A 15,945-nucleotide genomic window follows, 5' to 3' on the forward strand; every position below is an offset into this window, starting at 1 on the left:
TGCAAAGCCATGCAAAAGTGATAAAGTTATAACTGTTGTAAACTGTCCAGAAATTTCAGCTATTGGGTAGAGTAGAAATGAAATAACTGCAAATAATAATAATAATAATAATAATAATAATAATAATAATAAAGTGGGTGCTGAGCATGCCACTCATTCTGGGGCCAGGTTAGAGCTTTCATTTTTCAGGCATTGTAGGTCTTCTCTATTCATCCACATTCAGAACATTGTAGCTATTTGTGAAATATCTGATAGTGAAGCCAGACTGATAATGTACCTAAGGGTGCACTCATTTCACAAAAGGGAAGATAGGGCAGATACACCATTTACTCAGTCCTATATGTGTTAATTGGCTGAAACCCTGCCTCTTTAAGACTAAAGCTATCTTGGTTCAGACTGCACAGATCCAGGGCATTGGACACTTAGGCTAATAGGCACAGCTTCACACTCCATGCACTCTCACTCTTCCTAAGTCTTTCAGCCAAACCCTGATGGGGGGGATGCAGTGCCTCCAACCAGCAACTGTCCCCAAACTTGTGCTGATTCTACACTACTTTACAAAGCAGCTGATTCTTAATGCAATGCTAGAGGAATCCTATGTCTAATTGTGCTTTATAAGCAAGTACAAGTTGTGATATTAAATGGCATAATTACTGATCAGGGGTATAACAGTTGAGGCTTAGCTTCCAATTTCCAATGAGATAAACAGGCAGATTGATTTGGATTTTCTCTATTTTTTAAATGAAATTTATTATTGCAATCTTCTGAACCACAAACCAAAACCATAAACAAGTCATTAACTGAGCAGCAGTGTTTGTTGTTGTAACATGACATCAAGCTGTTTCCAATTTAACCTGAGCCTGTGAATGAATGACCTCCAAAATATTCTTCCCTGGATAGCCCAGCTTAGGTCTTGTAAACAAGTTGATGTCTACAGCTGGATAGTTCCCTGTACATTCAAAAAGCTGAGTATGCCTCTGTAGGATTTCAACAAAGCTTTTTCATTTTCTTCTCTTCCTTCATCCCAGAAAGGGATTCCCTCACTCTTAACTCCATTGACAGCGTCAGAACGCTGACAGGACAGTGGAATTCAAAATTATATTGGATCTGTTTGAAAGACTGCATGGTTGTAGACCTCATTGGGTAACAATGGGAAGCTGAATTTTGGATTATTAGGTCCACATATATATTTTTTATGAGCAGGAGAATGTTGAGGTAGGAATACTGGCAGCAGGTTTGCTTCAGAGTAAAAAGTAGCACATCCAACAGAACTTTGCTACAGTTGCTGCCAGAGACATTCATGGGGCAGAAAAATGGCCTAAGAACTTTTACATTGATGCTCAGAATTTTATCAAAGTAGTGATAAATCAGCAATTTCTACATCAGCAGCTTCTTCCAGAATTCCAGACAGAAGTATGATAAGCTGATTTACAGCTTGAATATACAGATGCCAATTCTCAACAGTTTCTAACTTTGCATCAGATCAGTTAAAAATACTGCACAATTGTTGACTTCATTTTGCTGATTATGGAAGCCAAGTTTCAAGTTATTAATTGTACAGGTGATATTATGGTCTTTGTTGTCATTAGAATTGTGAGGCCTATAATGGCATAACTTTATTATTATTTTGGTGTCTCAGTCTAACTAAAAGGGCATTCTAGTGTCCTTTTAAAATTGCTCAGTAGTAACTATACTCTATATACACTGGCCTGGGAACAAATCCCATACAGCTCCATGGGATGTACTTCTCAATAGGCAGGTACAGAATTGCAAAATGGCTAGTAACATTTTAGAAGGGAGCTGGTGGTATATCCATGCAGACTGACTCCTCAAAAGCTCCCCTATAAGATTAATGATGACCACTTCATTAATGTATCCTGTTTTTGCATCCCCAAATGAAAAGAGGGGTTTAAAAATTGGTTTACAAATAAGAAGGTTTTATCTGGTTTTGTCTGATCCTGTGCTGAAGGTTGAACAAACTCTGAAATGGTGTTGGCTATCACAGCACCTTTTTTTCCTGCTTCCCCTACATCTAATTTCAGCCAAGAAGCAGCTAGGACCCAACAACCTCAAGTTTCAGGTGATAAGGGCCTAAGGGCCATGTTGCTGTGATAAACTCCAGGTGGGATATACCACCAGAAAAACAAATGACACCTACCATTCTTCTAGATAGAAAATGTAAAGAAAAATAAACATCAAGGAGACCTTGCTGCCACTGATCTTAACAAGAAGGTTGATTCTTTTTGTTTGGGCTGCAACAGAAACAATGGCACTTTGTCCCACTGTAGGTTCTAACTAACCAGCAATACAAAGATGATTATGCTATGATTATGTTGTAAATGTCTAATGTTGTGAATGATCACTGTGCTGTCTTGTATATGTTTGAACCTTGTAGCAGGGGACAAAACTGCAGGTACCATGGAACAAATCCAGCTTTCCTGGGGTTCCTTGGATAGCCGCTTCATGCTTTTTCTTATTCCATCCTTCCCTTCAACAACCAATCATCTGTTGATTTCTCATCTTTTGTGAACTTTCCCCCTTCCTATTTTAAAAGTTTGAAACACTATTCCTAAGCCTTAGTAACTAGCAGTAAGGATTTTAAGCCAAAATATCCAGGCCAGCCTTCTCATGAGACAAGATGAATTCCCTGCTCAGGCAGCGGATCAGAAGGGGCAGTGAATTGTCCTCCCTGTGCTGGAAGGACTCTGTGGGCATGGCCACTGTACCAGGATCACTCACCCACTGTTGCAACTGCTACAGTGGGAGAACAGGAAGGAGAGCTCCTTGAAGGAACTTGTTCTTTTGTTCTGATCCCTGTTACAACATGAGTGACTGCGCAGGTGGATTCTTGAGAGAGGCCAACTGTCTGATCTCCTGCTCTGGGAGAGGGATGAGAGTGAGGGAACCAGGAGCTAGGTTCAGGGAATGTCTCCTGAACAAGAAAGGGAGCAGGAGATCTATCATTTAGCATACTGTTCAGAGAGCAAGGTGAGGCAAGTAGGCGGAATTCAGGTAGGGATGTGCAGATGTGAGGAAGACCAGCATGTCTGAGCTCATTGGACTTCCTGCCCACTTCTGATATGGTGATTGAAAGTGGGCTGTTTCAGGTTCTGTGGACTTACTTCTCTAAGGGTTCAAGGTTTGCCCATTTGGGAAACAACAACATCAACAAACAACTGACCAAACATCAGACCACTAAGACGATCTGAGCAAATGACATTATTTGCACAAAATAATTGTTTTTCTGGAAGTCAGCACCCAAAAAGCACACAAACTTAATGCAAATTGTATAAAATTGATTGAATTGTAAAAATTGATATCTAAAAAGTATGTAGCTATTTGCATTAATTGGATAAGGACAACAGGCTTTTTGGGTGCTCATGTGCACAAATTGTGTATTTTATTCTATGCTGTGAGCCGCCCCGAGGCTTCGGCAAGGGGCGGCATAGAAATGTTTAAATAAATAAATAAATAAATAAATAAAGTGTGTGTATTGAAATGTACAAATTGTGGCCTCTTTGAAAGATAAATTTCCAAGATGGTGTGACACATACCATAGTGTGTTGCAGCCAGTGCAAGGCTGGCAAACCAGAATCTGAGACACTGAATCATGAAAAACACTGCATTTTCACCAGTGTTCCCCTTATCAAATTCCTTACATATCCCTAAGGACGACCAGCAGGAGAAAGTTGGACTTCTCATAGGAGGGAATTCTAGTGCCTGGGATGCCATGTAAGTGATCGTGTGTGTACCAGCCAAGTGGGGATAATATTCTATGCATTAGATGAAGCAGAATTTATTCCAGGAATGCTTATGTTTAACAATTTTATTAAACTTTACGATGACACAATGGCTTTTCCCCAACTTCACCAGACTACTCTATTGAGCTACTGTGGTCAACAAACTGAAGAAGGAGTCTTTAAAATCTGAAGCTGTAGCAGAAGATGAAATGTCAGCAGGACACACGATATAGATATGTGTGTCATGCTTTCAGAAATGCTCAGGAATGACCAGCCGGTGACAATATCTCAGCCGCCCAGCATTTCCTGCCTTTGTGAGTTGACATCAGAACCTCAGCCCTGCTCAGATCATCCAATGACTAATGGGAAAACATTACAAACCAACTTCATTTGGTAATGAATAGAGGATGTTCTATGAAGAATGTTTTCCGAATTACCTTTTAAAAGGATACTGACCTCATTTCATCACTGCTTTTCATATTAGTGAAAGTTAATTTTAAAAGATGACAGTGTATTATGGAAAAATAAATTTTGATATATTATGAGCACTTAGATCCTGCATTACAAATGAATTTGTGAATATAGGTTCAAAAAAAGGTGGGGGCTACAAGGTGTTTGTCAGGGAGTGTTCAATTTTCAACAGATCTCTATTTTTGCTCCGTTAAATTACTATTTTTCTACAAAAAATAAAATTTCATATCCCACTCTTCCACAGTGTCCAGTGAGCTTACAAAAAGTTTGCATTATTAAAAAACAAATTAAAACAAAACCTGCAGATGGGATCTGAACTCCCAAGATCAATTATTTAAATGCATATTATATTTTCAAAACAAAGTTGGCCACTATAGCAGGAGATTATAGAAGTTGAAAGTCAACACATCCAGAAAGCACCAGGCTGAGGAAAGCTGCTACAGATTTTTGAAAACACACCCTTATTTATGTCATCACTTTTCATTTCCTACTCTGGCATAGTCAGATTTTTTAGCTGATACACCTCTTGCAATTTTTGCATGAGGTATATCAATGCCACACTTTCAAGTATAAGACAAGACACTGATCCCGAGTTTAATCTAAAGGCAATATGAAGCAATACTCTTTTCCATAATTAACACTTCATAAATTCTTCTTAAATGCCCCTGCACCACCATTATTCAATCTTTTATAAAGGATGTGTTCACAACCACCCTGCCTTATTCGTGGAACTTTACAGGAGGTCTACATGACATCTTCAATGTATTACCCCTCTAGGTTTTTCCCATTACTTCTTCCATTTCCTTCTTTCTTTCTAAATGGGGGAAAATATTAAGGAAAGGTTGGAATAGGGGTACAATGCCTTTGGTTTGGTAATGTCAGGAGCTCTCTATATGGAAGAACCTAATGATGCAGTCTAGATTTTGAATATGCAATGGCAAAATACAAATATCTGGTAATGCCATTTTTCTATATTATTATTATTATTATTATTATTATTATTATTATTATTATTATTATTATAATATTACACTCTAACCATACAACAACAAGCCTGTGAGGCAGGTTGGGCTAGGAGTCTGTGACTTGCCCAAAGTTAACCAGTGAGCTCCATGGCTAAGTGGGGACTAGAACCCAGGTCATATTTATGCCAGTCCAGTAGCCTTAGCTACTACACCACAATGGCTCTCCAGTGATATGTATTTCGAGATCCCCAAGTCTGATCTTGGGGATTTGTGTTTACCTCCTTTGTTTGTTTTAGTAATTACTGGCCAGTACAAATGCCTCAAAGAAAGCAAAAGGCTCTGGAGGTCACTGATCCCTGCACAACTGATCCTGTCAAAATTGCTTCCTGAAGCTGCTGTTAGCTTCTGCATGAAAACATACAGAAACCCATATTCTAGCAGCAGCTATAAGGAGGGAGAGATTTAGATCAGATGTAGAGGGTTTTAGGGTGCAGTTCTATGCCCCGTGCACTTAATTCAGTCATGTCTCTGAAGTCAGATTTGGGACAGCTGGTGCAGTTCTTTTCATAGGCCTTCAGATTGCCAGTTCCCAGGCTATGGGATTGCTGAGCTGGGATTCTAAATTATCCTATGGTTTCCCAAATGATATTGGCAGGCCAAAGGATTATGCCTTTTCACCCTGCACCAGTTATTTAATTTTCAAAGCAGACACAAGCACCCTGTAGTTGTGTTTTAAGCATATTCCCCTCCAATGCAACAATAGTAAAGTGTGGGGAATTCATACAATCCGTACTTTGTGGTGCTGCACTTGGTCTTACTAGAAGTAATTACACTGCAGTTGCTTTTGGATGCCAATGCCAATAACAGCAACAGCATTGTCTAATTTGAAGAAGGAACTGTAATGAATATTGATGTTTAACAGTGCCAACTTACAGGCTTTTCAGTTATGAAATATGTACATTTTATTTTATGCAGGAACGCAACAGAAAAATGTTCAACCCATTTACTAGAAAACTGTAATCTTTTAAAGAAGTCTCTACATGCTACTTTTTTGTTTAGCCTGCAAAGGTGTTAATTATAGCTCTTTTGATGCCAGTAAGTATCTTCCAATTTCCCCTGAAGACTTTTGTAAGTGAGAGAAATCCCATATCTCAGGCTGAATCATAATTTTGCGTGCCTACCTATTGCTGCTTTATGTTCAAAGAGAGAATCTAGAGACACTTTAACGTTTGAAGTCATGGCAGAAATTTGTATATGAAATACACTGGCTCCTTCATAACTAAAGTTATTATTTCAATAGGAATCTTGTTTTTTGCAGTATTTATTGAAGTAGTATTTTTTGCATTTGGAAAATAATTAAAACATCATTATTTCACAGCAATATTTTTACTGAGAAAAAAGAAATAGCTGTTAACATTCCTGCTTTTTTGTATACATTAGCCACAGTATGTTTTTCTTGGCTAACATGGAAATGCAAGTGGAAACACATAGTGAGAACAATCCAGCTAGAATTTATGTATTTATTCATGCAAAGCTTTGTTTCTTTCTTTGTTTAAGGGGAATAAATATAAGCCATAAATGTTTCTAGTGGGGTTTACATAAAAGCAAGAAAAGCATTGCATTCTCTGTGTCCAGACTTACAATTTAAAAAATGAGAAAAGAGAGGGAAAGCCAGGGGGAAGGGATGGGAAGGGCAAAGGAAAAGAAATAGTTCAGCAAGATGATACCAAGTCTTTCATCAGAGTCAATGGAGTGACAGGTCCTGTTGCACATATCCCACTGAAATTTGGCTGTTGCAGAAATTGGCAAGAATGTTGCTGATTGGGCCAGCCTACCATAACTGTGTTGCACTTTTGCACAGAGAACTGCCTTGCCCATCACTGTGATGTTACGAATATATAAGGCCCTAAACGAGGCGACTTGAGAGTGTGTCTTTTCCCATATGCATCTCTTATTCACTGAGATCCCCAGACCAGATTCTGCTGGTTATCCTGTCACTTGCAATGTGCAGCTGTGGTATCAAGGGGCATGGAATTCACCACTCCACAAACACACACACAGGATGACTAATGTCACCCTCAGGAATTTCCCAGGAGACCCAGGCACTTGCCACTTTTGACTCCCACTCTGGTAGTTTTCCTTTGTGGTTCTTACTTTGGGTTTTATTTTAACTGCGGCCTTAATGAATTTTGTGCACCATCCTGTGATTTTATAATGAAGAATGCTACATACATCTATAATCCAATATATTAATTATTATATGTCATTATTAATATATACCTATTTTAACTAACTAACTAACTAACTAACTAGTAGAATGTGGAAGGTATTTGAGAAGCCAGTGCTCTCGTCCAGTCCCCATTTCATGTCAGTGATGCCTGAAGGAAAAGCTGCTACTGAACTATCTCTTATATCTACTGTTAAGTGCTGAATTGTGCATGTTAGAACTAAAAAACTTCTGTGCAGGAAAGGGACAGTGATGCCATCAACTAAGGTCCTTCCTAACAGTGAAACTGTTATATTAAATTACCACTGTAAGCCCACACAAATAACACAAAGTACATTTAGGAAACAAAAAGATTCTGTGGAGCACATCTAGAAACCATAACTACCTTAACCAGTCCATAAGCAGGTATGGGAGAAGAGGATCCTGTATTTATCATGGAGAAGAGGCCTGCAAAAATTCAGGATACTTTTAAACCTCTGAACTCCATTTTACTGAGAAACAGTTGCCTTATGCTAGTTTGCTTATTTGTTTATTGATTTAATGCCTCCCCATAATAAAAATTCTTTGCGGCTAAAGCATTAAAAGCAATACATCAGAAATATAAAATCTAACAAACACATAAACACATAAATTAACGCCTCTCTGAGGGACGGCTGGCTGCCTGCTCCTTTAAAGGAAGCGGTAATCAGGCCTGTCCTGAAGAAGGCGTCCCTGGATCCAGAGATGGCCACCAATTACAGATTGGTGGCCAACATCCCATTTTTGGGCAAGGTATTGGAATGGCTGGTGGCGGGACAAGTCCAAGCACTCTTGGATGAAGCTGATTATCTGGACCCATTTCAGTCCAGCTTCAGACCCAGGTACGGTACTGAATCTGCCTTGGTCGCCCTGTATGATGACCTGTGCAGGGAGAGAGACAGGGGAAGTGTGTCCCTGTTGGTTCTCCTGGACCTCTCAGTGGCTTTCGATACCATCGACCATGGTATCCTCTTGGATAGGCTGGCGGAACTGGGAGTAGGAGGCATTGCTTGGCAGTGGTTCCGCTCCTACCTTGACGGCTGATTCCAGAAGGTGGTGCTGGGGACTTTGGTTCTGCGCCATGGCAGCTATGCCATGGAGTACCGCAGGATTCCATTTTGTCCCCCTTCCTATTTAATATCTACATGAAACTGCTGGGAAAGGTCATCAGGAGGTTTGGGCTGTGGAGTCATCAGTATGCTGATGACACCCAGCTCTACCTCTCTTTTTCAACCAATCCAGGTGAGGCAATGGCTGTACTGAACCAGTGCCTGGCCGAGGTAATGGGCTGGATGAGGGTCAATAAACTGAAACTCAATCCAGACAAGACAGAGGTCCTGTTGGTGGGTGTTTTGAGCTCCTGGGTAGATGACTTGGGCCTTGCCCTGGACAGGGTCGCACTCCCTCTAAAGGACAGGGTCCGCAGCTTGGGAGTGCTCCTCGAGCTGGAGTTGTCATTGGAAGCTCAAGTGACTGCGGTGGCAAGGAGCACTTTCCTTCAGCTTCGTCCCTACCTGGAGGAAGATTGCCTAGCAACAGTGACACATGCATTGGTTACTTCCCAGTTGGATTTCTGTAACGCGCTTTATGTGAGGCTGCCCTTGAAGACAGTCCGGATGCTTCAGATGATGCAGAACAGAGCTGCCATGATGCTGATATTTTATTTATGTAAGCAGTCCTTTTGCAATAGGAGGGCATATAAATATCACAAATAAAATAAAATAAAATAAACAACTACTAGCAGCACAAATGGGCACATCCAGAGGTTCTCCACATATACAAAGATGTGTGTGTGTGTGTGTATAACATATACTGTGTGGGCATGTAGGATGGGGTCAGGGAGCTAGAAGCATCCTTGAGAAAATTTTTTAAAAAGGTTGGATCCAATTTTGGTTGTGTGCAACTGGGCTGGTAGAAGCAGAATTTTCCCAGCCCATTTTTCCCTCCAGTGGCCCTGGCAGTCCCTGAAAAAGCTGATAGTTGGACCATGCTGGATAGGTATTGAGCAAAGGAGGGATCTCTGAAAATTGGGCAAAGATACATTCTGTAGAGCCCATCCATCAACAGGCAGTTCCTGGATCCAACCCCATCTGTTTAAGTAACAGTGAGACTGCAGATAGAGAACACAAAGAAGAATAAGAAAAATGGTGCCAAGAAGAAGTGGAAGCCATGGAAAAGGAAATATTCTGAACAGTATCAGATGACTGCAACTGTTTGGCAAGGTGAGCATATATTTTTTAGTAATTAGCTCTCCCATATCAGTTTTGAAATTAATATCAAAATTAGTGTATTTTGGCACAGGAATTGATCATTTTGCTTTCAGAAGACTTGGTCCCTTCAACAGAATCTTTTCATGATTCCACAATTCCACTTTAGTTATAGGCTGTCCAAAACTGGGGCAGCCCCCTCTGTCAGAAGTGCTATGCCACATTTAGATGTCCCCTTTTTCCAAATGCAGGAAGAAATACGTTTTGCAAAACTGTAGAAACTGTGCACTGTATGCCAGGTAGTGCTATGGGAAAAGAGCACAACAGGGACCAGAGGAAAATCTTTAAGCATTTTTAGGGTTGGGTGGATAGTGAACAAGTATAAAAACTGGTAATTTCTCCTGGGAGGGTAAGCACTGAGAAGAGGAGGGCATTCTCAGAAAAAGGAAGATATTCACAACCTAATGGATATCAAGTCATTAGAAGTCATATGGAACTGATTTGCACTGTTTAGAGTCAGAGTGATCAGTATTGTATGTCACTTCCTACTAGTTCTGCATTTAGTTTTTGGATCTGCTCTTCGGAAAAGTTAGAAGGAGTATGAAAAGTTCCACAGCGCTTAGTCACATTTGGTGGAATGGACATTCAGTTCAGTGATAATTCAGTTCAGTGTAAACCAGAATAAAGAGATGCACACTGGGGCAACCACAAGCTTCATATTTGTGTGGTCTGAGCCAGTGGTGACTGACCACAAAAGGAATCTTGGAGTTGCGGCAGATAGTTTAATGCAATGCCACCCCAGGCTGTACATGGCAACCATGAAAAAGACCAGTTCCACATTGGGGATTATTACAAAAGGGCATAAAACTAAAACTTCCAATATTATCTTTGCAAACCTACGTGCAACCACATTTGAAATACTATGTACAGTTCTGTTCTCTTTTTTCTCTGTTAAAAAAGCACATTGTTGAGTTGGAAAAGCTGCAGAAAGGAGCAACCAAAATAGTCAAGGGCCAGAGCAACTGCATATGAGGAAAGGCTGCAAAGTCTTGGGCTCTTTAGCTTGGGTGCGGGGGGAAGACGTGCATACAGAAATAGTCAATGTATGGGATTTGTGACAGCAAGATTCAGGGTCACCATTTTATTGGATTACTTTAAAGGAGGGATTAAACTGGACAGGCATTAGCTGGAGAACAAGGAAGGCTATTAACAGAAGATAAGGACATCAACGTCTATGTTGCAATAGTTATATGTAACCTCTAGAGTCACAGACAGTATGTCTCTGAATACCAGCTGCTAGGGAACATCAGGAAGATACTATTGTGCCCCTATCCTCAGTGTGGTCTTCTCATTGGCATCTGCTTGGCCATCACTGGAACACATGTGAATACAGAGACCTTTAGCCTGAACAAGCATGGGGCTTCTTCTGTTCTTATATAAAACTAGATAACTATGTTCCTATTACAACACACACACACACACACACACACACACTATGGCAGTGTTTTCCTTCCCTTCATTAAAGCTCATCAAACAATTTTAAAGCACTCCTTATAAAGCCAATTTCATCTCTTGGTCCAGCCCAGCACCTCAGCTCCACTAAATGGGAAAAAAGATCTTACACCCCACTTTGAGTGATACAGATGGTGACCAACGTGTGACTCATAGGAGATGTGTGAGAGACACATGAGTAATTATTTCCTTCAAGCAAATAAACTGGAGTTTTTACATTTTATGTCAGCTTCTTAAGAATCATGCATTGCCCCTTCAGACATTGCATAATCTTACATAAGGGATTGTTTCTACTCTGGAAGGATATGCCTGATTTTTTTTTTTTTTAATCAATTAACTTCAGGCTTCCTGAGTGAGCGCATTTCCGAAGGATGCAAGATGCTAGTCTAACATAACGTCAGACTACTTGAATGTTACAGGGCAGTTCTGCAGAAGGCTTCACAGATATTCTTGGCCACCCCGTTATTCCAAATAAAAGATTGTATTTCATTGTTTTGGTTGTCATTTTCCTAGAAATAGAGAGGCGCTGCAATTAATTGACAAATATCATTTAAAAAACCTATTTCAGCTAGAGTTGTAAAATATGCAAATACAGAATGTGAACTCTTTTTACTGAGCCTTTGCACATGTGACATTTCAGGATTATGCCACTGGAGATACGTAGGTTTATGCCAAAAGATTATGCCAATACAATTTTACGGTCATTTGATAGCATCTGGTATTTCAAATTCCCCAATCTGAGGTCAGAAACAGGTCTCTGACCTTGGAATGGGGAACTAGAGCTCTGAGTAGCCTCTCTTTCACTGGCTTTTTGAAAGAACTCTGGTGGCTGCTTTCCAAGATCAGAAACTCAGCCTCAGGGAAGGGTAGGATGTTTTAGTGGGCAGAGAAGGGAGGATTACAAGTTATATTGAGGCCTCTCCAGTGTCCTTCCCTGCCCCTCTGACATGCACCAGCTAAATAGGCAGAAAAGTCCATTTAGTAAAAAGTGCAGGGCAGGAAAATGGGGAGGTAAAGATATTCTTTGATATTGTCCCACCGTATTCTTCTAAGCTTCTGAGTTTTGAGCTTAAACTCATTGATGGTGCTACCCATAACAAAGCAACCTTAGTGGGTGTTTTCAAAAGGAATAGTAAAAATGTTGTCTACTCCAAGAAGCTTGTTTTGGCTGGAAGAAAATCTGCTCGGGTCTACATCATAGTCTTATATGTCCATGCCAACAATTCTGCTCTGCAGTATCTGTCAGCTCTCTGGAACTTGACAGAAAAGGATACAGTGAGACTGTAGACATGCTGAACTGGTGCTTGGCTGTGACAATGACAGCTAACAAATTGAAGCCTAATCCAAACAATACTTAGATGTTATTAGTGGGAGGGGACCTAAAATAAGAAATGGCCCAATTTAACTGATCACAGATTTCAAAGAGGAAAGTAGTGAAATCAAAATAGGCCCCAAGCAATCACAAACTGCAATCTGTTATTTTAAAGAAAAATAATAATACTAATAAAGATTGTCAGACAGGCTATTAACAGAAGATAAAGCTATCAGTGTCTGTATCATAACAGTTATATGTTACATCTAGTGTCACAGATAGTCTGTTCAGTTTCCTGATCTTACATTGGATCTAGGAATCCAAAGTAGCCTATGGCCCCTTGGACACTATCTAGGGGCCATAGGATTGTTCCTTTAATGTTTTGTTTTGTTTTTTTTGCTCAGAAAGAGTAGTATCACAAAATAATATACATAAGCACATGTTCTTAACATTAATAGAATGTTCTTTTCATTGTACTTAAGATCCTAAGAGATTTGAGATGTACATAGGCAAGAACACATAAGAAAGGATTCACATGTTACAATGCAATATGAAATTCTGTAACTTGTCTTCAAATAAATATATACATGCAGTTTGTTCACTAATGAATATTAAAGGAATGCAAGATACTGTATATCACACACACACTGCTGATTTAACACTGACATCAAATGTTAAATGCCCTCCAAAAAAGCTTCCAAAATATTGGGTTTTGTATGCAAATTGAATGGGATATTGAATGGAGCAACTGTATGGGACATTAAAAAGTTCTTGCTTAACTTAAACGGAAAATTTAGATTTTAAATTTAGATTTTATTTTGTTTTGTTTCTAAAATACATGTGTGAAATATATAATGGCACTGCTGTTACTGAAGTTAAATTCTTCATCAGAAAAGGTTTCTTCATACTGGAAGAAGAGTGCAGTTAAGGGCAGAAATATTATAGGACTTGGGCGGGCCTCTGTAGGCCTTCACATAGCACTTTACTAGACCATGGGCAAGAATTGCTCTGTCCGCTTTGCTTGACATTGAGATTCACCTTTCTTTTCCCAGCTCTGCAGGATTGGTAACTCGAGATCTCTTTGAAATATCATTCCACATATATGGTGTCTCTGATAAATTAAATGCATTATAAATTGGAGCCATTGATGTAATATTCTCCAGGGGCTGTGATCTCCTTGAGGACAGATGCTGCTTTGCCTCATTGACTTTGCACAGTCTACTTGTTCAATTATGCAGAAGTACCACAAACAATCCTGTTAGCACCAAAGTATTTTCAGAGATAATTGTTGGACTTTCTTCAGCTAGTGCCAGAATGCAGCTGTGATTTTTGGAAATCCATTCCAAAAGTACCAAAACCATGCTTATCTTTCCCAGAAAATCATACCACATACATTCTAAGACACTCTCCTAGAAGCCTGGATATATGATTGGAGTGACTGAAAGCTTAGCTTGGGCACCACAAGAGAAAGTGTCCTATCAGGTTCAACAAAATAGCAGCAACTCTGACAAGGAGATAAGCTTGATCAATAACTCCCCCACCATCCCTGCACTGTCCCATGCCTTCTCTCTCTCCCTCTCCCTCCCTTTCTCCCCTCTCAGACTTGCCCAGGGCACTGGAGAGTAAGTGCAATGCTGCTTCCCCCTTCCCTGTAAGGAATAACTAGCTGAAAATGTCCATATGCATGTCTATTGTACTTGGGAAGGTCAGCACATGGAGGGTTTGCTCTTGCTTTGTAGAATTGCTTTTGGGTGGAGGGGACAAGGGTACTAATGGTACCGGTTTCAGTCCATGGTAGGTGAAAAAAGAGCAATGAGCAGCAGCATGGCCTCCACACTCTTCTTTCTTTCTATCATCTATCTATCTATCTATCTCTATCTATCTATCTATCTATCTATCTATCTATCTATCTATCTATCTATCTAAAACTTTTCCAGTTTGTCCCATTACTGAAGTCCTGGGATGGTTTAACAATACAAAATGTAAAAAAATAAAAAAATAAAACACAGCATCCTAAAAATTCGACTAACAATAAAACCCCAATTAAAACAGTCAGATCTTAAAACTTTGGGAAAACAAAAAGGTTTTGGCCTGACCCTTCTCTCCCTTTCTCCTTCCCCTTTTCATGATTTGTTTTAGGAGGCAGGAGAAACTGTCTTTTTCCCATTTCCTTTTAAAAAATCACTCACTTGCTCCTTTGTATTTCTGCAACCCTCCTGGTCCCCCAAGCCCCCTGCCATTTCCCTACACACATCTCCTTTCCAATCCCCTCCACAACTTCTCCCACAATTGCATTTGTGTGTGACACAAGATCACACTTTCAACACAGTGGAAATTGTGTTGTATTCTTTAGCATGTGCACTAATTGTGGTAAATACCCTGACGGTGCTATCTGATAAATGGAAGGAATCTACTGTAGTTGCCTCAGCCTGAGTCTGCGAGATTTCTCTAAAACCACTGTGGTGTACAGCTCAGAGTGTGGGACTAGGATCCAGAACAACTGGGATCTAATACCCACTTGGCACAAAGCTCACTGGATGAATCTGGGTCATTTGCTCACTTTCAGCCTAACTAATCCTGGCTGTGAGGATAAAATGGAGAGGAGGAAGAACACGTAAATTGCCTTAGTTTTTGGCAAGTGGATAAAATAAAGGATGCAACTGTAATACTGCTATTATAACCATCACCAACTAATTGTGGTTACACACAAAACCACATGATTGCTACAGGATTACCACATATTTTCAATCTCTGGAAACATAGACCATGCTAAAAATTAGATTCCGCATTATTCTTCTCATTCCTGGATGAAGATGGAATAACACTCTTTCCTTCCAGGTCCCACACCCTTGGGAAGTGTCTAAGTTGTTTAGCATGGGTCAGTGGGTAATTGTACCAAAATCCTTACTTGTACCTAAAGCGTACTGCCACTCCACTATCAAGGCTAAATATTTAAGGTTTGGAGTCACATATGATCGGCCTAAGTCTTATTGGTATGTATTAAATTGTGGTACGTACTAAAGATGGTTTCTGTTATGGTGCTGAAGCAACTTGAAAAATAACAAGGGAAAACAAATAGAACTTTCTGGTTCAACAGGTTGAAACAGATTTAGGAAATTACATCTATGCAACTTACATTAACCATTTTGACAGGTTATTACATATTCACACCTGTCAGTGTTAAAATATGCGTAAATGTTTTTTGCTTGGGGGTTATCTCTTAAACAGTCGAAAGCAGCTAATATCTAATCGTGACACCTATTTCTACAGAAGCAATTTAAATGAAATAAAAGGAATAACTCAAAAGAGTTACTCAAGCCTTCCTGAATAAATCAATTCTATTAGGCACTGGAGTAAGATCCCACAAATTCACATTCTAGGAGAAGGGTAGTTTCCAGGTGCTTCTTGTACAATATCTTAAATGGGTTAGGAATATAAAAAATGCAATTTAATTCAAATGTTCTTCATCTAAGGAGCACAAGACAAAACATGT

Source organism: Varanus komodoensis, unplaced genomic scaffold (genome assembly GCF_004798865.1).
Source record: "Varanus komodoensis strain SLA01 unplaced genomic scaffold, ASM479886v1 scaffold8, whole genome shotgun sequence".
NCBI lineage: Eukaryota > Metazoa > Chordata > Lepidosauria > Squamata > Varanidae > Varanus > Varanus komodoensis.